The 26,467-nt window shown below is 43.2% G+C and overlaps 1 long non-coding RNA gene across 5 annotated transcripts in view; it reads right to left on the reverse strand.

Annotated features, from left to right (window-relative positions):
- LOC122182729 overlaps window positions 1-26,467 on the reverse strand; it is a 57,903-nt gene that overhangs the window by 6,218 nt on the left and 25,218 nt on the right. For 3 of the 5 annotated variants that reach the window (XR_006179954.1, XR_006179956.1, XR_006179955.1), the window contains one exon: window positions 1,016-1,131. This is a non-coding gene — a long non-coding RNA (uncharacterized LOC122182729). The other 2 variants (XR_006179953.1, XR_006179957.1) reach the window with 2 other exon arrangements.

Consider the following 26,467-nt stretch of genomic DNA (forward strand, 5'->3'; position numbering starts at 1 on the left):
CGTTTCCAGAGTACTTCATAAAAGCTCAGTACTTGATATATCTTCATTGTGGAGACAAACACTAGTTGAGAAAAGAAAAATATGCACTTCTCCATTAGCAAATGGTTACAGAAAAGATGTACATTTTGCATCTTGTTGGATTCTTCCCTGCCAGAATGGGAATCATGAGTTGTAAAGTCAGAAAGTACCCTAACAATTAGAACAACAACAACAACCTGAGGTCTTCAAATATCTGAAGAGCCAGGTAGGAAAGCAGCTAACCAGAACTGGAAGGCTAAGCAGAACCAAGTGTCAGAGTTGATATAACTCATTACATTTACGTGGAAAATAAGGGATGAAAACTTAGGTTTTTTTTAAGAAATAAAGGAAACACCCAAGAATGAGTTTACAAAAGTGCAATATTTTCTCTCAAAGCCATAAGGTTAGCAGGTTGGTATCCAACATCTGTGACTGATTATGGGCATTTGAGATGGCAGGTGGCTTTAGGAAATGGAAACCTTACAGGGCTTTACAAATACTTTCTGTAGTTAGGCAAAGTTATTTGATTTATTCTCAGTGGTTTTCATTCTATAGCCTAGTTTAATATCTATCAACTTGTCTTAATCCATGTTAATATTTTCTTATAGACACAGCGTTGTGTAAATTCTCCAATCAGATTCCTAGAAGTTGCCCTGGAGAGTAATAGAGTTACTGGGTTTACACTACCGAGGGCTGTGTTAAGGTGAAGAACATAAATCATGGCATTTAAAAATGCCAGTCAAATCTTTCAGACAGTAATGAGATCAAGAACCAGATCTGATCATATTTGCTCCTGACAATTTTAAGAAGACCTATAATTCCGTGTACTTCCACTATGTGTGGTCACATTGAAATTGCATGTCTGCATTAAGCAGCCAAAGCCAGAAAAAGCCCTCCAAAACTACTAGGCAGGCTTGAATCACACAGCTTGGGTGATCTACACCAGAGTTTAGTAGTGTCACACACTCAAAGAATAAGCAAGGAAAGCTAAACGTACCACGTGGCAGTTCCTTGTCCTGGACAGCAGGCCAGCAGCTGCACAGAGGCTACGTGAGATGCAGGGCCACCAAACATAGCTCTTCTTCTGGCTTGGACAGGAACCACAACTTAACTCTGGGAAGAGACAACCAAAACAGGGTAATAAACCCCACAGGAAATGGCTGGAATTGCTTGACAGATCAAGCCAACGTACAACAACTGGCTCCTCCAGAAATAATAACAATAGTAAAACAATTTGCAGCTGACAGCAGCATGGCTAATGGATGATCCAGGGCAGGCAGGAGTTAAAAGTTTCAATTATCTTTCCTAGATAGCATTCCTGGGGAATAACTCAAGGAGCAAATACCATAGAAACCCCAACATAGGTTAGTTATTACTACAATGAAAAAAATCAACATTCAGCCAAACCTCACCATTCTCTGGTATTGTAAAACTAGTCCCACAGTGCTATCTGAGAAGTTCTAACCTCAGCACTTGTCCGGATCCATTTCCAGCTATCTGTGTGTGTGTCTGTGTATATTCTTCCACAGATTTATTTTAAATCTCCTTTCCTGAAGCTGTACAGCATTCTGATTTATAGGATTTTCCTAAGCTTCGCATAGCCTTTTCTTTTTTACACAAAATATGTTTTACTACTTTGTATTTTTTCCCAAAGAAATGGATTTCATTGGACAGGGCTTCACACATAGCTGCATAACGTTTGTCTTATGGATTTTGTATTAAACCACTTTAACACTTTTGTAGACCTGAACTCTGCAAATACTGTGAGTGAAATGCCCTGAGCTTCATCTTGCATCTTTGAACTGAGCACAGTGAACTTTGCCTAGTTACTCAGCTGGCACATGAGCAGTCCATTTGCAATTCATAGAGAGAAAGAGAGAGGGCCTGATCCTGCACTTACCAAAGCCAGAGGAAACCCTGCTGCTGAGAGCAGTAAGACCAGCAGCAAAATCATAATGAGTACTTAAGATGGTATTTCACAATAACTGTAATGTGACAATTGTGATGAAGTGTTTTTTTTCCAGAGGCAGTGTCAGAATTAATAGGATCTTTCCAACTCACTCTCCTTGAAATGGTTTGCAAGAGCTAAAATAAATAAGTCTCTAGGATACTTCTCCATTGTTAGGATTTATACTCATTTCATAAATAGCTGTTAGATTTTGAAGTTCTTTTTCCCCCCCATCATTGTCATCTTCCCTTCTTTATTGCAGCATGAGTAATCTAATTTTTCTGCATAGCATGTTGCAGTTTGATAGACAGATCTCTGAGGGATGCTGTATGTGTCAGCATCAGTGCAAATGACTTCTGAGGTTGGCTCACACCCCCACACGAGTGTGGAATCCAAATCACCCCAGAGTTACACATCCGCCCGCCCCACACCTCACTGCTGGATAATGTATTCGCTTGCCTCTGGCAAGAGGAAAAAAAAAGTGAGATCCTCCATTGCATACTGATGTCATGGGGGAAGAAGCCATAATTGGGGCTGGTCACATGCTAATGGGACAGTAAGCTGCTTTTTGCTGTCTGTGTAGATAAGCTTCAGCTCTCTTGATCTGCACCTATAGATATCACGTACTTGGACAACACACCAAGTTTGGAGACTTGCAATTCAGACATTTCATCAAAAAACAAACAAACAAAAAATACTGATAGGCTGGAGGCTCCTGGGTTTTTCTTTTTCCACAGAACCTGATCTCAGTGGCAGGAGACTTTGACTATCACTACTTTGGTTTATCAGTAATAATTAATGGCACATGCAATTGCATTCCCCACATTAATCAAGGGCACAGCTTTCAAATCTACAGTTCTAGCAGGAAAGCACTCACAAATCAGCTGCCCTTTCTTTTTCCTTTTAACAAGCAGATGCAGACCAGGAAAGAGGGATTTTCTGCTTTGGCTGCATCTAAACCTTTATTGCTCAGCTTGAAAGTTGAGAGAATGAAGTTCCCATGTTTCATGCCTCATTCCCTCCTCCCAGCAATACACTTAAATAATTTGGGCACCAATACTTCCAGTCCTCATGTGAAGGATAGGGATACTTCCAGTGACTCATCTGTTTCTAGTTAGGCCCTAAGCACACTCCTGCCCTTTCTTCCTGCTTGTAATAGCTGTAGAAGTTATTAGGTCTGCTGGGTCAAACTGGGGGCTCAGGATGGTCTGCCACTGGGTTGTGTGGACTTGCATCATTGCTCTGTGACTTCTTTTCCCTATCTGCAAACAGGACTTCTAGTGAAGACAAGAAGGGAATGTGGAGCATCTGTGATGAATGCTGTTACCTGATAACATAAGAATAGGTGGCAGTGATACTAGAGCTAAATCTGCAGATATAAGACTGCAATTTGTGATTCAATTGTCATCCCATTTCCAGGTAGGGAGACTGAGTTGGTTTTGATACAAAGCCACTGCATTCAGTTGTCTTAACCTTCAGCCTGCATAACTGCAAGAAAGAACACAAGAATTTTTCGCCTGATATCTTAACATGGCATGATATGCTTCATTAGTGGCACGTAAATAAACTGCCTTATTTGAAGCATTCTGTTCCTGACATGCAACTCATTTCTCATTCAACAAGTTTAATTTTGCAGATTATGGGCATTTTTTACATGACAGGAAAGATTTGAAGATATGTATTATCAGACAAAAACCAACAACAGCAACTCCTAAGAGAAACCATCGTTCTTCCTCTGCTAAAGTCAGAGCCCAAGGCCCAGTCCCAGCCTGGGGTTAGCCATATATGACACTAGGCATAGCTTCACTAGCAAGCTCTTAATAGCCTCTGTGTTTCCTGGCAGATCTCAGGTAATAATGTTGGTGGATATCAATCAAATCTTAAGTACATAAGACTCAATTATGATGTTGCAGAATACAGAGACTGCTCAAATCCAGTCCAGACTATGAACTCAATCTGCTGTTTACTTAAAGTATATAGAAACGCTTGACCTCTTCTCAGTGGCATCCATGTGGAAACACTCGGCAATAAAGACCTTCCTTGGTTTTCATAGGAATCATGTTTCAACATTTTTATCTTCTCTAATTAAGGTCAGTGGTCATGTACTCCCAGCTTTACGCTCACCCTTCTCCTTCACCAAAATAGCAGGCACTTATCCAGCTGCAGTTACCCTGTGTGAAATGCACGTGGACCAGTTTGTGCCTCTATAATTCCAGGGGCAGAACGAAGTCGTGAAAATTTGGGTCTTTGCTGAAAGAAATCCTGTTTGTGGGCTTCCATGCTCACACACCATGATGAGGACCAACATCTAGTAGAAGAGACACAGGGGGATAGGATTGCTTGCAAATCTAATTCTACTACTAGAATCTCCCCTTACCCACAGCTCATATTCCTACCCAGTAGGAAAGGTGTGAGAGATTCCTGAAGGAGAATGGCAGAGAGTGAATTTCATCTCCCTTTGCAACAATGTAAGTGCTAATTGCAGGCAGGAAGCAAGGGGCTAACTAGTAGACATCTAGGAAAACACCTGGGGAATATGGCAAAGAGATTCATTATTTTCATTGTCAAAGAAACCCAGGAACATTTCACATGCCAGATTCCCCAAAGCTTCAACTCTGCTATGCTTTAACTCAAGCCCTAGCTGCATCCTCATGGAAACACACATCACACTCAATGGGGCACAGTCAAGGAATGCTAATTCCATAGTCAAAGCTGTTGCTGCAGGATGACAGAGGACACCTGTAAATCTATAACACTATGGAAAACACAACAATAATAGCAGTATCGCAAAACCTTTGGGTGCAGCAATGGAGGACAGGCCCAAAAACAGCAGCCATAGATGCAGAAATAAATGAAATGCTTACCTTCAGAAGGCCTCACATAGACAGGGGTCTTCAGTGAGCTACCTGTGTCTCTCCTGCCAACCTTTAAACAGGTCTGGGAAGAGGTGGATCCTGGCTCACCCCTTCTGGTCACTCAGCTGCATTGCATTGCATTGCATTGCATGCACCTGAGCTCCCTGGGTTGGCCCTGCCTTCCCACCAGGTGCTCAATCACTGCTTCGGGCCATGAGTTAGCATTTCTGCTACACCACCTCAGCCCACCACCAAGGCTTAACAAACACGTCCCCCTGAACACAGGGCATGTGGGGACTGTGCTTATACTTAAAAAGCCCTGGTAACTTTTAGGAGAATTGTACTTCCTGATCACCAATTATATCATTTCTACAAGGAATATGAACTTTTATTATGAATAATGAATACATTTCTTTTATTATTATTATTATTCATTGTATCACAGCTGTGAGTGGTTAACAATGAAAGGGAAAGATTCATGAAATGAAACTCTGTAAAACAAAATTGAGCCAGGCATCTTCAGACCTCGGTATTTATTTAGGCTTGCAGCCGATGCATGCATTGCACTCTTTCCCTTTGGACTGGCCTGTTCTCATTTCCCACTCACAGCAGAATATCATTTTTAGAAAAGAGCTAATGCTCTTAAAAAGAAAAAAAAAAAAAGAAAGAAGGAAAGAAAGACCAGAACAAAACTAACAGAGTTGTGCCCTGTGTGAGATTGTCTTGACCCTGCTCAAAGGCAGCTGTGCAAGCCAGATCCTCATCTCCTGCCTCAGCACATGCTTCAGCCTAACTCCTGTGTCGTGACTGTATGTACAGGGTTAGGCCACTTGTTTTCTTTAGAGAATAACAGCCCCAAAACATGATTTATTTTTCCCACTATGCTGCGTTTATAAGTAGCTGGAAATGGCTCTTTGCTCCTACAGCGGGAGTGGGGCACATGGAATAAGACTTCTAGAAATCTCCAAACCATCTCGCAGCCAGCAGAAGGCAGAGGGTCTCAGGACTGGGTCTCATTTTTCTTGCTCTGCTTGTACTTGTCTTCACTTTGTCTGTCATTCTCCGTAATCCCACTGTAACCACAGCTGTCCCATGTTCTGAAGAGACATCTTGCTTTTCTGGCTGCTGTTGGACAGGCCCACCAAGATTTTCCGTGGAAATATGTCTGGCTCACTACTTTTCATCAGTAGAAAGCTTGTGATGGAGACTGTGAGAATTTTGAGGCACTACAGTAGTTACAACTTATTTGTCTTCTCTGATTTATATGGGAGATCTGGGGAGTTACCAGAATACACAAGCCGTTGGCCTTCCAAAGACAAAGCAGAAGAATTTAGGAGCATCTTCCTCCACAGCTCAGTATAAAGGATTTTGATCAGCTGAGCCTATTGCCAGAATCACTGTCAGTATCCAGCAAAAAACTTGTGAAAATTTCCTCCCTTCTTAGATCTGCAGAAGGATTTGTGTTATCACTTAAATGTGGAGTAGCACAACAAAATTCAAGGTTGTTGAGCATGAATGAGCTCAGTCACTCATGCCACAAAGAAGGTGTGTTTTATTAAATATTGAGCCCCTTACATATTCACACCAGCCTCTGAATCACAATCCTTTTCCTTTCAACCAGAGAATATTCCCCCATTTACAAAGATTTTGCAAGTAAAGCTGTTCTACCATTTTGTTTGCCCTGAACTGAGATGCACCTACTTTGGATGTGCAAACCAGCAACTCCTGAAAATCACTGCCTGCAGAGCGTGCTGAAGAAGGAAAGATGGTATCCTAGAGATGAACAGCAGGGTCACTTTTTAGTAGCAGACAAACTAATCACTCAGTACCTGCTTTGTTTTTTTCCATACTGGGGCTGGGTTTGACACATCTTCCATTTAGTTCTGTAACTGACCAGCCCTTATACTTCATTTATTCCTCATTTAATTTCTGCAGCATCTTCCTGCATCCTTTTTTGGAAACCTCCATATTCCTGGCAAAATAGAGTCACCAGGGGCTGCTTAGATGTCCTCAGACCCCCTTGGAATTAATATTTTTTCATGAGCATGCTGTGCATTTTCTTCAGTGCTGGTGTATGTGTTATCTTGTTTGATGGCATTTAATTTTGCATCAGTTTGCACGTTCTCGTCCTGCGTTGTATCCAGTAAGATTTTCCCATGACACATTTTGCCTTCTGCTGTTCCCACATCTTCTGCTGAGACAGGATTTACTTTGTGGATTCAAGTTTTCAAAGAGGTATGGGGGCTTTTTCCTATGTTTAGGCGTTCACTGTTAGGATTTTCTGTGCCATGACAACTTCATGTTGGTAGCAGGTTAGAGATGGGTTTTTTTTCAGTTCAGTATTGGTGTAACTTGAAATGCTTTCTAACTTGAGTCTCTGCGTTGCTAGAATGAAAGTCTGCAGTTTGTACCCTGTCATCCACTCTACTGTTGGTTGTTCCATGCTTTGAGTGTTTCTACAAGGCAAAATCGTAAATACTATCCCAAGATAGGTCATGTGTTTAGAGCACTGGGACCCCTTTTTGAAGAATATCGTTGGACAAGTCACTGATCTCCCCATGCCTCAGTTCCCTGGATAAAATAATACGGACGGATAAAATAATACTAATGCTGGCCTGACTTCCTTTAGATATTGTGAGAATCGATGCACAAAGACATGGGTATCAAAGAGAGCTCTCGGGTATCAAAGTAATAAGGGTCACAGGAGTTAAATAAAAAATAAAGCAGAAATTACTTAAGACTTTGTCAGCTACTGAGGATTACTGTTCATTTTAAAATCTCTGCCTGTTTACAAACTGGGATTGTTCCTAACATGTAACTTCAGCCTCCCAGCTGAAGTGAGGGTGTTAGCAAGTCTCGCAGTGCAGCACAGCACAGCATACCTTATCTCTATCGGTGAAAAATCAAAGGCACGTTTCCAGCTGTGCCCATGAGCACTATTTGGTCATTGAACAAAGCAACTGACACCTCATATCCAACCTCCCGAACGATCCCAGCCTGATTCAGGTGCACAAACAAGTGCAGAAATGAGCTCCATGCACAGAACTCGTTATTCAATCAAGCCTTTAATTGTAAATGTTTCAAGCAAGGAATTGCCCTGTTTTATGAAAGTGTGCTCAGCAATACTCCGCCATGGACATCTGTCATTCAGCAGGCGCCACCCAATAAAAGTACTTAAAATGTTCTGTTCCTCAATTAAAATATAAAACAGAGCTGTTTAGGAGCTTTTATGAGGTGATTTCTGTTTACCTGACAGATTTCCACACTGGAGGAGTGCGGAGTGGGATTTCAGTTTCTGATCAGAAGCAACCATTCTACAGAATAGTAAAGCTCCAATTGTTCTGATTTATTCTTTTTAAACCTCAGGAACATTAAATCCATGGGGAACGAAGAAGTCTCCACTGCAAAGTTCAAAACTAGGAAGGGCTGTTGCTGGTTGCATGCCCTCCCCAAGCAGACAGATGACATCAGCCCTGTGGTTGCACTTTGCTGCTGTGCCTGGGCTGAAGAAATGCTGGAACCAGAACTAATCTTTGCAGCCTCCATCAGACACTGCTAGCCTCTTCCAAATTCAATCTGGCAAATCCTAGGAAAAAAAGCCTATTTTGCTGTGATCTGAAGCAGCCTGCTATGAGGAGGAACAAGACTATGGCTAGGCAGAGAACTCCATTTTCCCCTGATGGAGCACTGCACAGATGTTGTCATGGTTCTCCTGTTCTCCTAACCTGCCTATGGATTTGAACAGAGACCTTTCATTTTTCCTCCTGCTACTCAAACAGAATTGTGCCATACACTTCTATTTCTCCCTGTGTGAGAGCCTCAGAAACTCATCTACCCTGGGATGACGGGTGCCTCTTGCCATTGCTAGTCTGGCCACTGCAACCACTTCTATTTTTAATGACCCTCACTAGAGGTGACACTTCCACAGTACCAGTGCTGCTGCACCAGTAAAGATAAGACTCTCTGTGCCATCTAGTAGAATATGTGCCCACGTGCACCCTCACCAGGATTTCCCTGTTACTCACCAGCAGCTTTACTCAACTGTATCCCACCCCTCTGTGGTATGTTTCCTTGCTGAACTGCATTTGGAATACCTCAGCCAGCTCATGCCAGAACCTGATGAGCAATGAAATGTTGTGCCAATCCATCTTCAGCCTGGAAACTACAAAAAAAAGTTTTGCTTTGTATTATGCATGGTATCTGGAAAAGCAGTGGTTTGCTCCACAGTCTCCTATGTTTCATTCTATGCAGGGCCTGCACACTTCATCATATCCAGTCAACCTTGGGATGAAGGAGGATGACAGTGTCATGATGAGGACACTGTGTCCTTACAAGATGAAGCCTTCAACACTGAACCTTAAAACCAAGCCATCCAGCTCCTGCCAGGTAATAATTTTTGAGTTCTCCCCTTCCAATACTGTTACCTGTTGTGTTACTGCTCATCACACTGGGGTCACGCAGCTGGGCTCTAAGTGCAGGACAGCGCTGATGGGGCTGTGCGGAGGGGGGTGAAGGTAGATTCATTTCCCAGTGCCATTCTGCTTCTTCCTGCAGCTCCTTGTGGCTCCACGGAACTGCCACATCAGGTCATGAACCTCAAGGTGAACCAAATTGGGATTCCACACACATCACACCAGCCCTCCTTTGGGAAATGCAAACCTGTCCCAGAAGTTTCAGGCGTCCTGATGTGTTCATCCTGTATTGCCTCACTGAAGAAGTAAAACTACCTGCTCCTGAGGTAAAAATAATACTAAATACTAAATAACAAAACTAAGGCTCAAGATGGTGATTCTCTGCTCAGCTGTCATTGTAATCTTCCATGAGAAATAAAACTTCCTTTTAAAATAAAGGAGAGGAAAAGCAAATATGAACTAAACCCATGAACACCTCCAGGGTTTTGCATAGCAGGTACTGGGAGGAGACTTTCTTCCTTGAACAACACTGCTCCGAAAATGTTAGGAAATCTTGTTAGCCTCCAGCTCAATCTGTTGCTTTTTCTTCCTCTCCAGCAACAGCATGAGTTAAGGATGAGACATTAGCCCTTACTTTGATGCCCCCACTGTCAGTTCAAGTCAGATTCGTCCTGTTACTTATGTGTACCCTTTTGTGAGCATATCGATTACACAAGTGAGTTCTTGAGTACTTGGGCACTCAATCAGCCACACAATGGAGAAAAGCATCCCAGTTAACACAGACTTACACGTGTGCTAAAACAGGGGACAAGAATAAATACTGACGTACAATTCAAAGCCACAAATTAAGAGCTGTGTATTTTACTGCAAGGCAGCACTTTATGCTATTAAAAATAAAGCCTGAATTTAATTTCCAAGCCATGGCAGAATTGCCATCTTTAGGCCACTTTCGAACGCACCAGAGTATTTCACAAAAATACAAAATCCAGTGCAAACCCCTCCCTCCCCTCCCCTCATTTTTACCTTTTGCATTATGAATGCTGCGAGTAAGGACTGCCTGTTTCACAAGGGGCTTGGTATCACAGAAAGCTGGTTGTTGATCTCTGGATGCCTGCAGGCCAGCAATCTGTGCTACAAGTTACCCCTCTTAAAAAAAATAAAAAAAGACAAGTGGATAAAACTGGTACAAGCATCTGTAACAAGCTAATTGGACCCTTGTGGGCAACATAGCAGATACAAAATTAAAACAAACAAAACATGTCATTGTACAACTGTACTTTCAGGACCATTATCACGAAGGGATCCGTCTGGATTTTTATTTTTGGCTTGTTTTGTCTAAAAGGACCTAATTATGGCCAGAGCTGGAGTATCACGAGTCTGTTTTCATCTATAAAGAAAGGATATTTTGCCTCTGAACCTGAGAAATTGTTAGAAGTTGGTAATTAGTATGACTTGTTAATAGAGTTTGGCTGTGATTAAGCTGTGATTGAGTGTGAGTTTGGTTCTTGTCAATGCGAATGCCTGTAAGGTTGAGAGATGTTTAATGAGACACCTGTTGTCAGCAGCACCCAGTGGGCTTTGTCACGCCTGATTGGAATTTGTACTACAGAGCAGGAGTGACGCTACCCTGAATCGCAGCAGTACGTGGGCACCTGGTGGAACACGAGGGGGCTGAGGCCTGAAGGAGGGTCAGACCTGTGGGGTACAGTGCCTGGCTGCAAAGGGCAGCCCCTCAGTGAGAGCAGGCTCTGCAGTGCAGCTCTGCAGCCTGTGGAAAGTTGTTACTGAGTGCCTTGGGGACGGGCTGTGTCCAGCAGGCCGGGTGATGCTCGGCAAGCTGAACAGTTGCTCTAGCTCCAACCATGGTATTTAATATGATAAAGTGTCCTTGTCAAGAGCCATGCGATTATGTCTGACTTGGGGAGTGCAACAGGCAAAAACTGCTGACATCTTAATTTAGCCCCTGTGGGGCTTTAACATTTCTCTCTTCGGGAGAAGGCAAGAGAGGGGATGCAACCAGATATATTTAATGCCCCTCGATTTAATGCTCAGGGCTCTTTAAAATGTTAGGCTAATGGAGAGAGGCTCCGCTTAGCTGTGGTACATCCCTATCTCTAGGCATCATCCTCAAGCAAAAATGTCCCAGTGAACAAACTCAGGATCTCCTGGGATTAGGCCAGCAAGAAAGTTTCTTTCAAAGACTGCATTTTTCTGTTAGAAATCAGTGTAATTTTCCATGTCTCCATGAAGCTGCTCCCTACACCAAAATTCGGGCCTGATCATAACTTTGTATATTTGGACTGCATACATACAATATTATTTCCCCAAAACATCTTCCAACATTTTCAAGTTGCTCCTATTTAAAACATACCTCATTTTTACATGAAAAAGGACAAAGAAGCTGGAAACAATCAAGCCAGTCACTTTCACAGTCTTTCAGTATCTGAGGACTGCCTTGGCTGGGAACAGAGCAGAAACATTTCAGCTCAGAATGTCCCTGAGGAAGGAGCCAGTGGCTTTGTGATGAAGCTGAGCAACCACTGGATGGCATTGCTCTACACAAATGTACCTGTGAGCACATGCAGCTGAGTGTGAGCAGGCTGCTTCACCAAGGAGATTAATTCAGACCCGAGAGGCTCAGGCTGCTGTGACCCCACCAATCCTTTAAATAATAGTCGGGTCTTAGCTGTCTGGCTCCGAGTTCTGGACACACAGTTTGGTCAGAGCGAACAAAGCAGGCTCCCAAAGCACACTTAGTTCGAGGCTGAATATATTCTTCTTTCATTTTAGGTTAGGTCAAATATTTAGCCAGTTTTTTACACTCTTCCTGCTTATGAGAGGGGAAAATAATCATTTGTAGCTTGTGATCGTATCGAAGTGATTCAGGGCAAGCACACCCAGCCAGCAAGTTCTGCTTTCACAGAGTCCTGGTCCTGCAGCCATTCTGGCCAGGCAGCTCCTGCTCCCAGGGCTCAGCACAGTGCAACTCAGCTAGGTTTGTTATTTGTGTGTAATGTCAAAAGCAGAACTAAATAAAAAAAAAGAAAAAAACTGGGTGCCAGGCATGTATGGCTTTGATGTGGGTTCCATAATTTTGAGACTAGGTTATTATCCCAAGTGTGGTGCCTGTGCTTGCGACAGTGCCCTCTCAGCACACATAATACAGCTCTGCCTTCTGCCACAGCTCTTATTGATAAGGAGTCAGCTGGTGGCCAAATAACCTGATGTTCATATTTTCCCCTGGGGTCTGTGTTTCTTTCATTAACAGCACACACTACGTTGGCCTAGTTTTTTTAACGACTACATCTGGCCAAGCCTATCTGAAAATGTCATTGGCCCAGTTCAGGCCCAGGAGAAATCCGCTGATGGCTTTGGAGAAGCAGCAGGATGTTTGGAATTGCAGCCCCACAGAAGGTGGATCTGAAGGGGAATAATGCAGGATTTTTGAGAGTCAAGTTGAAATTAACTGACACCCATAGTCTGCACATCTGTCTTCAAATTAGGATATAACTTACTTACAATTGAGTCTTGTGTATTGACTGCTAGGTAAAGATTTCTGGGCACAGATTGCCTATTAGTATCGTCCCAGTTTTGACTGATCTAACAAATTTAATAATCATAGTCATTTGGGTAAATCCACTTAAACTGGAATTAAAATGTCATGGTCAGTTCAAGTCCTGCAACAGCTCCTACATGTTGGTTCTCAGGTCCGTATCCAGACCCTGCTGCACTCACGTGCCTTCTTAAGTACTGGAGGAGTAAGACCAGTGGATCACTTCATAAAATGTTACGTTTCTTTTATGACTCCATTTGTCTCCTTTTTCTGGACCCACTCCAAGTCCAAACAAACAAACAAAAAAACCTGTATCCATCTTCATCTGCTGAGCAGTTTGTTAATAAATGCTTCCCACTGTCACAAATGCTTAGGCTCTGTGGGAAATTTAGGTTCTATTAGCAGTGGGCAACTCAGAGCCAACTTCTGATGGCCACCACTCTGCTACAGAGACTCCAGGAGCAGGCCAGAACAACTGGTGTCGATTAACTGCTTACTGTCTCCTGTTAGGAACCACTGATTGAGATTTCTTGGGTCATCCACAGCCCCTACGAAGTAGCACAAACATTCAGTGGGCTCAGTGGTTTTAATCTCTTTCCACTGATACTGGAGGAAAATTTGTTCTGAACTTCAGCACAGAGCTGTTTGAACACAGGATAAAAGTGTACATCGTGTTTAGTGTTGGAGAGTAAAAGAATAAGAAATAAAAGGAAGGGTGTTCCTATAGACCTTCCATTGCACAACAGGTTGTGTCTGGGAAATACTGCCTTGCACCCAGCATTGGTGAGGGAGGATAGAAATCCTGACCAGGGCACCCACTGCTGTGCTGGCTGTTTTAAGACAGATTGTACAGGCAGTCAGCTCAGCATGCAAATTTGCCCTGGATTTTTCTAGAGTCACAGCAACTTCCCAGGCCTCCAGAAAGTCAAGGTGACCTTTGAAGGGGAAGTCCAGAGCATTGGTAGGTAGTGGGAATTGATAAAGAAAAAAAAAAAAAGAAATGTTAGACTAATTCCAACCCATTGCAGAACTCTTAAGAAAAATGAACTGTATCTGCTGAAGTGGCTCATTCTGTTCAGTGGCACAATGTAATGGGGGATCTGTCACTGTCAGTGCTGTTCTTGTCTCACTGAAAGCCACGGTGCCTTTCACAACAACTAAATAAAAATTCAAGCCAGCTGTCCCACCTGCCGGAGCAGTTTCTATTCTGGGCTCTGGTGTGCTGTAGGTATTGTGCTCATTGATTAGCTGTGGCTTATTGTCCCTTGACATTGTTAGGGAATATTCTCTAGGTTATAATCGCTAGGACTGATACAGGCAGAACATTCCAAACCTTGCTGCTGCAGTTCAGGCTGCTGTTGTGCATGGTGCCAGGCTGTGGCTATATCTGCAGGTCAGACTACGGTGGGAAGCATTTTGATAGGAAATGAGAAGGAAACTTCAGAGAAGTTGCCTAAGTCAGAAAAGATGGGGGCCTCCCTGACTCTAGGTGTCAATAAGGTGTTAGGGCAAGATTGACACCCTTCAGCAATGACACAGCTGTTCCATTGAAGATGCTAACATGCAAGCAGGGGAGGGAAGAGCCTCTTGTGAATTAATGAACAGAGCCAGTGACTATTAGTAAAAGGGAAGTTTTTACCCCAAGAAGCTGAAAGTGCCTCTTCAAGCTGGTTATTTTAGTGGGAATAAGTTCAAAAACAAGCAGAGCATCACTTCAGTTCTGCAAAAGAAGCTAAAATATTTACCTCTCTTTTTAAGGTCAGACTGGCTTCTGGGGAGGAGAATAACAGTGATAGTGTAGATAATGAAGTCTCTGAAGTGCCTTGGCAGAGAACGTGCAGATTAACACGCAAATCCTTACCTAAAGAAGGCATGCAGCACTGAGTCTCCTTCCCTGAAAGCATTGTAAGTTGTGATAGGAGTTAGTTCTAGAAGATACTGGATTTAACACTAGAAAGAAACTGGTATTTTGCCCACGATTGTCTTTCTAGGAAAGGAGTCAGAACAGTGAATTTCTCCCTCTGCTGCTTTTTACCGTAAGTAGAAAATAATAGTTTAGCTTTTCTGCTGACCAAACTGAGTTTGTCCAATGCATCAGGATTCCCCAGGACAGCATAATATCAAAGACTTCTGCTGGAAGCCTTAGCATATCAGGATGTTTAACACAGAGTTACACTTGGGAATTAGATTATGCCAGCCAAGGGTGCAGTTTTACAGTCAGCTTAAGCTGACCTGAGGCCAGGTTGCCAACAGCATTACTTCCCCATTCAACCTATGTATCAACATTTATTCAGCCATGCAGTCCATTCCATGACTAGATTTGGTTGGAGCTTAACAAGATGGGAGTGTCAGTCTGAGAGATGGGGGACAAAATGGGATCACCCCTTCAAATGGCATCGTAGGCTTAAGCTAATCAAGAACAGTACTGTGAAGTTGTGCAGAAACAGCGATGCTAAATTGCACCATAAGAACTTTTTACTCAATTTGCACCAAAACCTCCAGAGCCTTGAATTCATGCTTGAGGAACCAAGAACTGCCTGTCTGACCCCTGTGGGAGTCAAGGAGCTGCTAGTCCTTTGCTGCTTCACTCCTCGCTCCTCATTTCATCTATTACAATCACCCCATTAGAAGAAAAGATTACTCTTAGCTGCCACAGCCCCAAAGGTGTCAGGTCTGTACTTCCCTGCAGGATGTGGGCCACATGCCCACCTCTGCCCAGACCTGCCCCACAGGAGCAGCCGTGCTGCCTTTCCCTTCAACCACTCCACAGCCATCCCACAGGAGCCTTTCTAGGAATGAAGTGAAGTCAGGCCCTGCCACGGTGTGCAGGGAAGCGACAGCAGCTACATCTGTTCACTCTACTCCACGCTCAGGATCTGTGACATTGCTATCAGTACAGCCTCAAACAGAACGGGTGCGAGCTCTGGGAACGAGTAGAGGGTCTGGATGGAAACAATAACAACCACAGGGATACCACCAGCCCTAGTGGGAGCAAAAATGTTGCTTTACCACTTCTGAGTGTAGCAGAGCATATGGACAGTCTGGGACTGTTGTCAGCAACCCAGAATGGGGTAGCTCTGTTCTGGCAAACACCATTTTTTGTCTTTATGACCAAAGAATAGTTGCATGTTGGAAGCTCTGTAGTTGCTAGGGGATGAGCCATTAATATGTTGGCGACTCAGAAGTCAGCCAAAGAAAATGCTGAGATAAAATTACATTTTACCACCTCTGTTTCACCCCAAGTGTGTCATCCAGTCTACTTGCTCTGCTTAGGTTATCTCCTGCACACTGTGCTGTGCTAACTTCTTTGTCCTTTTTGATTTTATTTGTCACCTTTCCCAACCAGGCCTCCGAAGAATAATATAAATGTGACAGCCTAGAAAGACTTCTTACATGATAAATTCCTGCTTACTGGCAGAGTAGGACTTCAGGCTGTTTTTCTCCTATAAAAAACTTTCCTCTAGTTGCCTGAAAAGTAAGAATGGCATAAAATGAGTGATGGTAATGATGAGAGCTGTGTTGCTAAATCAAAGTGTGGGAATGGGAATGTACCCTACAGAATCACTAGTAATCCTGTGATAGGCCTTAAGGGTGTTACCTACTCCCTAGCCCACAGTTCTCCCTGCCCATCTGTTGGGGTAACTCTGCATTATCTTATTGCAGAACAGTGATGCTTTTTGCCTTCCCTTTAGTTTCTTCCTATTGGTGTCAACGGTGGCTTCTCCCCTTTTATGCCTGCAGCCTGCTTCACCACACTGCTCAGTGCAGCCTACAAGTCTTGCCTGCAGCAGTGGCAAGTGCAGCTCTGGAAAGGTTTAATCCAAAACAGAACAAAGTACTCTATTCCAAAATAAATACATCTGTAGATCTCCTGATTTGACAATAGCATTCACTAAACAATGGAGAGAATACAAGGTGAGCACTGCTTAGGCATCCTTTCCTCTCTCCAGCCCAGTACCCATCCATAAATACCATAAAGATGCATATATATATTTTTAAAGCCTGGAGTTTTAAAGCAGCTGCTCCCAGTCCCCTCCAGTGATTCCCCAGACATGTCCCCTTTGCCCTGCTACACAAGTGTGCAGTTCCAAACCATTCTTCAGTGAAGTAGGTTCTGCTTTTCCTGTTCGTTTGCTTTAACCCACACCACTTACAGCTAACTGAGAAACAATACAAAGCCATGTTTTGTATGATCACCTAGTACCCTGCAAACAACAGTATTCATTAAAAATAGTACAGGCATACTACAGCTGCCAGCTTCTGTCTCTACTGTGACACAGACATATTTTTTTCATCTTGAGACACTGAACAAAAGTCATAAACAGTTGCTCTGATCAACAGAAATCTCTGCTAGAGTCTGTGGCTTGTTCACCCCTTCCCTTCATGCCAGCCACTGTTCATTTCATTGAATGTTCGTTCTGCTGTACAGCTGGCTCTTGAGTAAGTCAGAGCAAATTCAGCACTGTACAGTAATACATTTGGAATGAATGTGTTGTTTCTATTGATGGAAAACAATTTAGCTATTTTTGGGACATGGGAACCGTATATGCCAAGGTGAGCAACACTGGTATCTGTTAGTACCTTGCCTATAGTGTCAGTATGGATGTACCTAGACTTGTTCTCATGTAATCGGTGTTGTAGATGCAAACAGTGCTCATTTAAAAAATGCATATTTAGCAGATCAGTGCTCTGAAATAATAATAATCAATGTATCATAACCACTTTGAAAGCCTTCTCAGTTACAAGCCTATTTTCTCTTTAGATACTGTGAGAATTCCTTTAAACAGATGATGAGGTTAGGATTTCAGTTGTAGTGTTACATCACCTATATCTGCTCCTCAGCATTGTTCCTCTAAGCACACCTAGCAACTTCAATCTGCTCCATATGCAGATACAGTACAATATTAACCAGCTCCTTAATTATGAGTAAAGTATTAAATGTATTTGAAAAATGTAGGAGGTGACAAAACATCCAGTGAGTTCTCTGAGGACAGAAACATCATTTATTGAATGTATTTTGGATAACTTTAGTCAGACCATGAATGAGATTGCTTTGGTTTGAGAGCTGTACAGAAAAATGCGTCTCTGCTTTGCATGAGCCTTGGCACTTCTTTTTTTTTTCCCCTGTTATTTGTTTCCACCCTTATTTGGAACACAACCACAAGCATTTCGATATTTTCCATTAAAAAGAACAAGATTGTGTTTCTGAGGTAGTGGGCACCATGAAATCAGGAATTGGAATTACACTGTTATGTATTCTTAATAGAACTCTGAAAAGGAGCTGCAAACATTGAGATTCAGAGGAACCAAGAATCCTGGACTGCCATCCGTACAGCTGACCTCCAGCAGGTGGATGTGTGATGGAAGGAGCTGAGCCCCCAGATGAGTGTGAAGGTCATGTGCTGCAAGCTCCGAGGTAACCATGCATAGCTCACGAGCACTGAATGTCCATTCTTGCCAGTACAGGTAACAGACTGTTCTCTATCAGTGCTGAAATAATGCTTCCAATGCTTAACATGTTCTGAACTGTTTATTTAAAGAGTGTTTTTCAAGGTAAGGAGGAATGAGACTCTTATGCCTTTTTTGTCTGGAAATATGTATATATATATAGAATTGTTTGAAAAAAAATAGCCCTGGTCATTCACACAAACGGAATAATTGAAACAGCATTAATAGCTATTAGCTCAGTGAGGAGAAGGCCCTGTTCAGTGAGGCTAAAGGCTGCAAGAGGTAACAATTGGAATTCCTCAAGACGAGCTCCTTCTCACACCCCATCCAAAATCTCCTCCTTAACGGCTGCCCGGCTGACTTTAAACTGCCAACACGGACAAAAAGGGGATGTTGCATCTTTTACAAACAGCCTTTTGTTTGCCGTTCTGACACCTGCGAAAAGCAAAATTGTTATTTTCTTGCTGCTTGTTGCTAGTTTGATGCCCGCTCTGGGGCCCTACATCAGAGACACTGTTCAAAACAGGTTGCAGGGGTCCGTTTCCGTGCTGTCTGCCGATGGTGCTGCCTGAAGGAAAACCATGGAAACGGAGTTTGACAGGCTCACAGGGACCCACGGCTGCCAGAGCCGCTGCCTTTGAGCGCCTGATGAAGACATCACAGAGCAAACACAACATTAAAACGCTGCTGGCTGCTTTGCATCACTTAGAATGCAAATCTCTTTGTTCTGCTCGGCCCTTGCGTTTTGTAGCTGAGGAATCTGTGCTATCATCTAACACGGATTTGCTGACCTTTCTTCCTTCCCTGTCCACTCTCCTAAAAAAATATATATGTATTTTAAAAATATTTTAAAAGATCAGCTTTTGTGGGAAGGAGGGTGGCATGGCTCTGTGCATTTTGAAATGGCCCCAGTTTTTTTCAGTTCCTGGGATTTCTGTGCACAAATTAAACACCCATATTGCAGAGCAGGCTGGGTTGGTTTGCTTTGTTGCTCCCTGTGTATTATTTGACTTGGATTCATTTACATGGCAACTCACAGGGGTAGATTTTATGTCATCTTCATGCCACAGATTCAAAAGTAAAAGTAATCCTTTATTTGCACAGCACATCCCCTCCAACCCTTTAAGCTGTACGGATGAAAATAGATGAAAAAAATGCAAACTCCCCAACCACCATAATACTTATTTTATAACTTTTTATGCTAAATTTAAGCTGTGTGGTTATTATTCCACCCTCCATTTGTAAGTGGCTTGTATTTTAACTGCAGTCTCTGATTTCAGTAACTGTCAGACCTTCGAAATGCCCCACGCCTTTGTGCTCAGATATGGGATTTTGGTGGCTCCTGACAGGCTAAGCTATGCATGGGGCAATCAGGAAGGCTTTTTTGCTGATTGGAGAAACCACAGTGAGCACCTGCAGTAGGAAGGATCTGGTGGGGAGACAGCAAACAAACTGGCTATTTTCTCAGAAGTGATAATTTATCATTTCATTCTCCCTGTGCTGTGTAACTCACACATTACTTAAGCTGAGAGAGGACTACCATCGCTAAACTGGAAACAATACCCAAAACTTAGAGCTGCAGCTTGCATCAGGAAATTATTTAAGCTCATGTAAATCCGCGTCCACCACGGTTCAGTAAGGCTTAAATGGGCATTTAGGTTAAGATCATTCTCAAAGACTTTCCTAAAAATACAGATACAGGTCTTAGCTAAGTAGCTCCTCAATAAGCTTTGGGAAGCTTGTCCTCAGGGGCCAAGGAAAACAATGTGAGACTGGTCCCTGCCTGGACTAGAGGCTTGGCACCAGATGAGCACCTTCATGGGTATATCTTGGGATTAGACCAAAATGAAGCTACTGGCTCCTGCTCAGACACTGAGTAAGCCATAGAAAGGCAACAGTTTTCCTGCCCTCATCTCTAGGGAGAGCAGTTCTGTGCTGGAAACACAGGACAGACCAAGGGGCTAAAGAGTTTTTCAAGTGATGGTCAGGTCCCATTGCTTTCCTTGCTTCTGCCAAGTGGATGTTGTTCAGTGCCAGAGAAGAAGGGTCTGCCTAGACAAGGTTTCCAAGTGAGCAGTTTTCTGCTTCTTGTACTGAGCCCAAACTGCTTTGAGTCTGTTTTGCTGCTGGGAAGTCTGTTTTGCAACCTGGGAAAAGGCACACTTACCAGCAATGTTTAGCTGTCTCCGCAGAAACTATTATTTGTGGGTGAAATCACTGTGCAGTTATTGGAAACAACAGCTGTAAATCTCCACATAAGTGTTGAGGCCTTGTCACACAGTGTTTTCTCAGTCTCCAAAATGATCCAGGTGCTCATTTCTCTCAGCTTCCTAAGTTCCTTATGGTTATGCTGTTCATTCTCTTTTTACTCTCTCTTCCACTCTTTTTCTTTCTCTTTAGGCTGACTCCTGGAAAGACCTTCTCTTTCCTTGCAGACTCATTGACTGCTTTCCTAACTCAAATCCTTGTGCAAGACCTTGTAGAAGTGACATTTACAAAAAACACCATTTTGAGACCTCATTTTTTTCCTGCCCATTGATGTCCTCTCAGTTTGAATTGCAGTGTTTAATTTTGACTGTGAGGCAAAGTTGGCAGTTTCCTGACTAACCCAATGTCACATCAGAAAAAAGAATGAAAACCAGAAAGGTGCCTTAGAATGTCTAAGTGGAAGACAATCAAATTTCTGTGTCAAAAAGAGGGCAAAACCAAGGATGTGGGACTTGCATGAAAAATCTTGCAGACAGTTATTTTTTCCTCTTCCTTTATTTCACAGTGGGACAAATTCCACTTTATTTCAGTTCATCTGTAAAACATGAGGAGCCAGCTGAGCGTAGCATTGGTTCAGAATGAGGGCAGCTGACAAGGGAAAGGTAAAAGGAACTAGTAACTTCTGCAGTTCTCTCCAAGAAATGTCTTCAGTGCAAAAAAAAAAAAGCAAAAAAACTCTCAAATTAACTTCTAAAGAACAGAGGAAGGCACTAGGACATCAACTAACATGTAATACAGCAGACTCCAAAGTGTGATTAGTGCCTTAATTGTTCATATATAGGGCATCATGCAATTCATACACGAGGTGCTTCCCAAATTTTTCTTCACTGTCAAAGACTTTGGAAAATAATCTTCAAAGCAAGCTGAAAGCACTACTTCATCAACTGTGTGTGATGCTTCCAATGGAGCGCCCTTCCCCAGCTCCTTACACCTGAAATCTTAGCTCTGTTTTTCCGTCTCCTCGACACACAGATGTTGGATGGCACAAAGCATTTCCCAGGAAACTGTCCTCACGAATAGTGACATTGCTTAAGTGGAGCCTGAATCCCATCAGCAGGGAAGACCCCTCCCATCCAGACAGCAGCACTGATCAGAGAGTTTGGGACTCCCAGTACGTTACAGTTTGCAAGTCTACAGCTCTGAGACAAAGAGGGATATTCAGAACAGCCTAATTAGTTGCATTTTCTTTTCTAACCCCAGTCAAAAACCAGTCAGACCGTGCTTCAGATTTTGACATCCTATTAAATGCAGAACACAGGCCAATAGCTTTCATTTTCCCTTGTGATGCTACAGACTCTTGTTTTTGTAGTTTGACAGAGAGACATAATTAGGCCTCAGAAAGGACAAGTCCAGACTATTAGTTCCCCACAGAGGCTCCATGGAAAATCAGAACCCACAATTACTCTCCACTTTCCCACTGAGGTAAATGTGTGGATGTCTGCTCTCCAGCATCAGATGTTCCGTTCACAACCTTTAAGCCTATGACTTTACAGTCCTTTCACTTGAAGGGCACAAGGAAAAAGAAAGGAAGGATGATACCAGCATTTGACTTTCCAAAGGGACAAGTGCAAGTAAAGGACAATAAATGACATTGCTAATGCTATAGGTACAATGCTTCTCAGAGATGCAGACAGAGAGAAACAGAAATTAATCCCCATATTCCTGCCCTCTTCATTGTGGCCCAACAGAATTGGGTTGTCAAAATAATAATAATAATAATAATAATAATAAATATAAATAAAATTAATTCAACTGCCCCACATATAAAATGAACAAGATACAGGTTAGCAGACTAAGCACAATTCTGGTAAAGGAGAATGCATCGTCAGGACATGGCATTTAGTGACATTTGTTCATTGGGGTCCTTTCCCAATCTCCTCATCTGTTTCTGAGTTAACAACAGCTTCACTTTTTAGTTCTCAAAGACCAATAGAAAATTCACTCTCTAGATGCCTCAGTCTCTCTCAAAGGCAGTTTCTTAGTCTGTGTTTGCCAAGTGGTACATAGCAGCTCCCACTTGGTCTTAGTCTCCAAATGCTTGGACAATTTCTGTACATTTCCTGATGAGCTGCAATCTTGGACACATCTGATTCAAATGAGCTCTCATCCTCGATATAACCATGGAGCACTGGTCCTTTGTTTGTTTTTGCAGTAGCATCATATTTTAGATGCATCTTCAGTTTATAATCCCCAGTAATCCTCAGATCCTGCTGTGCCTAGCCAGCAGTCCTTAATTCCGTGTAAACCATTCTACAGCTGTCTTTATTATATCATGTGTTACTGTTTTCAAGTCATTACCCCAATCTATCAGCATTATATTGAATTTTAATCCTATCTTCCAAAGTGTTGCTCAACACATTGTCTGGGAATTCACCTCACAAGGAGCATCAGCCCATGGTCCCTCCTGCCACCTGCTTCCCATCGCTAACCTTGGTGCATGATCTGGTCCTGTGCCAGAGCTGTACAGCACATATTGCACTGCTGGCACTTCTTTTTTCTTCTGGCATCGTCCTTTTCTTTGTAGGATGTCAAACCTATTCAGGACTATTTCATCCCACTGAAAACCCTTGACACCTGATACTACAGAGATGAGAAGTAATTAGGGGCAGGGCCTATCTGCCCATCTGCAACTACAAGAAAATGCTTTGCATTTCAAATAAGCAAGGTTTATTTCTCACTTTAAAGCCTTGTCCCTGGTTTCTCATGTCTCCACCATGCTGCAGAAGCACTGCATCACCCAGGGACATGCAATTGCTAAATGCACCCATTGCTGGCCCCTTTCCCTGGCCAAAAGGGCATCAGTCATGGGGAGCCACGCAGATGCAGACTGCAGCACAGTGTTCTGTAGCCACTCAATTAGACTGCCTGTTTGTGCTCAGCCTCTCAAGCACTTGGTGAAAGTAAAATGCTTACACAATTCCTCTGCCTACAAGGCCTTGAAATCTTCAGGGGGCCTGGCTTTGCTGCCTGGTTTTCCACTGACAGGCTGATAGAGACATCACAAATCTCTCCAAAGGCCAGTCACTAGGCTTCTTTCAACATCAAAGGGTGTCAGTGTTCACTCTGCCTAGGAGCCTGGGGCAATATAAATCACACATGAATAGGTGAACTGAGTCTTTGAGGTTAAATTCTCTCTGTATATACAAATATCTCTCCTTGGGTATCTGAAGTCATTGTGTTGTTTCCCCATCAATATCAAGTATTTTCTTTCAGTGGTAATATTCCAATGGCAAGCTGGGCTTTACAGAGAAAAATAAAAAGGATGTGCTAGGGTGCTGCAGGAAGAGAATTAACTCATTTTAAAAATGTGTTGTCATTGTCTTGGAAGAAAAGTTAGTAAGCCGATACTGGGCTTTTTTTGTTGGGCTTCTTTAGTGTCTGTAGCTACACTCTCTTGGGTTGAACCATCTTTCCTAGAGTCACTCAGGTGTGTTTATTCCCAGACATGCAGGAACCCCTGCCAGGCTCCTGGCTCACCCACAGAGCTTCTGCTTCCACCACAGCTCCCGCTACAGTCAGGCAGCATGGCCCAGCCCCAGAGCTGGGCAGCAAGAAGCAGAGTTGATGAACACAGATGCCATCCCCTGCAGAGGCTCCAGCCAGCCATGGCCAACATCAAGGAGGCAGATCTGGGAGCCTGCATTTCTTCTTGGACTGACACCTCACTCAGATGCCGAGTGTCATCTGGCTGTAAAAGACCTGGATGATAGGAAATGTGTTTACTCCTATTACATCAACCAGCTGACACCTCGGGTCATTAGCTGGAGAAGGCAAAATGCCTCAGTGGTGGCTGCTTGGAGAGTTTGATTCACCCTGACTGGCACAGTTGTGGCACCTCTGTGTGGGGTATTTACCACCTAAAAACAGGCGTCAGGACAGCTGGGCCTGTCACTAAATTACACTGCACAAAGATAGTTCTGATTCCTGCCTACCCTTGTGCAGGCAGGGCCCTGGCAGCATCTCCCATGTCAGTGCTACATCAGCACATTTGTGAGACGCCTGCACTGCTGCCAACTGGCCCTGCCTGCTCCAAGCAGCAGTACCTGATGCCGCTGCAGAGAAAATCTGGTCCAGTATCTTGTAGAGTATTCAACAGATTATCACATGGGAGAGAATGCCAAATCCCTGGAGGGGGGGGTTGCTATTCCCAGGAAATAAATGGCTATCAGGTTCAGGCTGTTGGCTACTTGAGAGACTAGCTCAGTTCTTAAGCCTCTCCACGTCAAATCTGCACTCTCAGCAGCTGGTTACATCCCCATGCTTCTGCAAGACAGTGAGAGAAACATGCAGCTAGTCAGCCTCCATGTCCTCCTATATAGCACATAGCTCACCCTTCTCACTGCCGCTGCTTTTTCTCTCACCAGAGAGAATTTTCCTGTGGGCAGCCACCCAGCCATGTCCCACAGCTTGGTGCCAAGCCAAAACGTGAGCTGGGAAACTACCTGGTCTTAAATTATGTGGGTTTAATGAGATTTTTTATGACCTCTGCAGTAAATTACCTGTGCTCAGTATTGTGTTTGAGTAACACCCAGCAGAAATTGTAGCAAGGCAATTGCAGAGTATCTGTCTAAGATCTCTGTGCCATGAGGCGTGGATTTTCATTTCGTACATTAGTAGCAATTTGCTGCCATAGTTCCGTATAATCAGTACATTCCTTTTAACGCACAGGAGGAAAAGGAGAAGGACAAAACTTCCCAGCACTGGGAAAATGCTTGGAGCTGCTGTTTGGAAGCAGAATTGTGTGGGTTGTGTGGCTCTCTCCCTTACCTCTCCAGCTGCCCAAGGGCTGCATTGCTGCTGCTTAAGTCACGTATCCCTTAACACAAAGTCAGAGATATGACAAGAAAAATGGGTTTGGTTGACCATTTCTAGAAGGGTTTTGTGAGTGTTGAGTGGGTTATACGCCAGATTTTACATTATTCCCACTGCCCATGCTGCATCAATAGATTCCAACCACCTCCAATATATCTTTTTTTTTTTTTTCTGGAAAGCTGCTCCTTATGGATATAGACTCTCAAACTGGATGGAGAGATTGTCCTGCTGCTTTGCTGAGTGATGTCATCTAAACCACATGTACCTACAGTATTAGGTAATTAGGTGTTTTTGGAGGTAATCAGGATGCCTTGGAAGGACAGTAAGCATTGTCAAGGAGAGGGACCTGAAAGAGACACTCGCTTACGGCTTTTAGTGCTAAAACAGCCTGTGCTTTGGCTAGCAGGTGACATGCTGGTGGTGTTAGACTGAAAGCAGTTGTAAGTCAGAACTGATGGTCAGAAAAACACCCACGTCACTCTGCTTCACAACCCACATCCACAGCTAGAGCGCTGTGTGCTGGCACACATCATCTGCATACTTCCTGGCACAACAGTTTTAGAGTCAGCATTTCAGGCTGTAACCTAAGTAGAAGAACTGTGCTTCACCAACAGCCAGAGCTTCTACACCTTTCTGTGCCCATTCAATATTCAAAGTGAGGCCATCATTCCCATACCTGCACATCTCAGTCCAGTCTCTGTCTTTCTACACTGCAGAAGAGTACACCTTAAGACGAAAAAAGCCTTAAGACGAATGCCATGGACATCTTCCATTCATTTGTATCCACTGCTGTGAAATCATAATGTGAAAATCTTCGCAGTTAAATAGCATTTGATTTTTCCTGTTTCTTTCTTCTGACGTGCAGTCTGCAGGGCTGCAGTCAGGGAATCACTCCCTTGCAGTAGCCAGTACCTACTCCACTAACTTTCTGGGCACATCTCCTGTCTAGCTTAAAATCTGCATAATGAAAAGAAAGCCATTTTCCTTACAATCCATTCTCCTGTTCAAAGCTTTTCATGTGCCAGGTTGTTGTTTTTTAATCACACAAAATGGTATATATTAATGAGCTCTGAAGTTACATAAAGATAGATCTAAAGCATAAAAACACTAATATGCCCTGTAGCATTCAGTGCTTTGAACACAGAATGGCATC

The sequence above is a fragment of the Lagopus leucura genome, unplaced genomic scaffold (assembly GCF_019238085.1).
Source record: "Lagopus leucura isolate 7727_CA_CO unplaced genomic scaffold, USGS_WTPT01 Super-Scaffold_100015, whole genome shotgun sequence".
Classification (NCBI taxonomy): domain Eukaryota; kingdom Metazoa; phylum Chordata; class Aves; order Galliformes; family Phasianidae; genus Lagopus; species Lagopus leucura.